The sequence below is a fragment of the Mycetomoellerius zeteki genome, unplaced genomic scaffold (genome assembly GCF_001594055.1).
Source record: "Mycetomoellerius zeteki isolate Tzet28-1 unplaced genomic scaffold, Tzet1.0 scaffold62, whole genome shotgun sequence".
In the NCBI taxonomy this organism is placed as follows: Eukaryota; Metazoa; Arthropoda; class Insecta; order Hymenoptera; family Formicidae; genus Mycetomoellerius; species Mycetomoellerius zeteki.
Genome location: NW_017257632.1, coordinates 3744482 through 3745434, shown reverse-complemented (window position 1 = coordinate 3745434; position 953 = coordinate 3744482).

Below are 953 nucleotides of genomic sequence, written 5' to 3'. Positions count from 1 at the left end.
CGACTCACTGTGTTACACAGTGTCTGACTGTCTTTGTTGGAAAGCAAGGTTGTGTCCCATGGGGCCAGTTTCATCAACGCCAGTTAATTTAATCGACCGTTAACTGACTAATCGCATTTACTGTTTAAAAGAATTGACCAATTACGGTTGACAGTTAGCCACGATTTAGCTTAATCGGCGTTGGTGAAACTGGCCCATGGAGCCGCAAAATACGGACGTGTAAGTAGTAATATTTTTTATTTAACAGATTATATTGTTCATTTTTATTTTATTTTATAAGAAAACTACAGAATATTTTTATTATAACAAAAGTTTTAATTAAACCATCAAATTTAGTCAAATAGATAAAATTAGGAAAAACATTTTCAGTTACTAGCATTACTAGTAATGCTAGTAACTTTTATGGAAATTTCATAGGATTACGATTACGGCTCTATGGGACACTTATGCCTAGTTTACATCGTGCACTTGTAACAGATACTGACTAGTAACTTTCTATTGAATTATCTTAATTTCGGCGAAACGTGTAAACATATACATGATATGTGTATTTAATTAATCGTTTTGATGCATATTCTACCAATTTAATATATCATTCTTTAAATACATTGCTAAAATTAAAATAATTTAATAGAAAGTTACTAGTTAACGCGCTTCAAGTGCTCGGTGTAAAAGGGGTCTAAAGCCCAGTGTCCACGATGCTAGAAATCCGTCCGAGATCTCGGATGAAGAAAGAATTGACCAATCGCATTGATCATGTGACTAAATTATTTAAATGTGATTGGTTAATTCTTTCTCTCTCCGAGATCTCGGACCAATTTCTAGCATCGTGAACACAAGGCTTAATTGTAGGGCCATTATATTTTAAGGGTGGATTCAGACCTAGGCAGAAAAGCAGAAAGTGGAAAAAGGGCAGCCAATCAGATCTCGCGCTGGTAGTCGCTTGTTTCGGC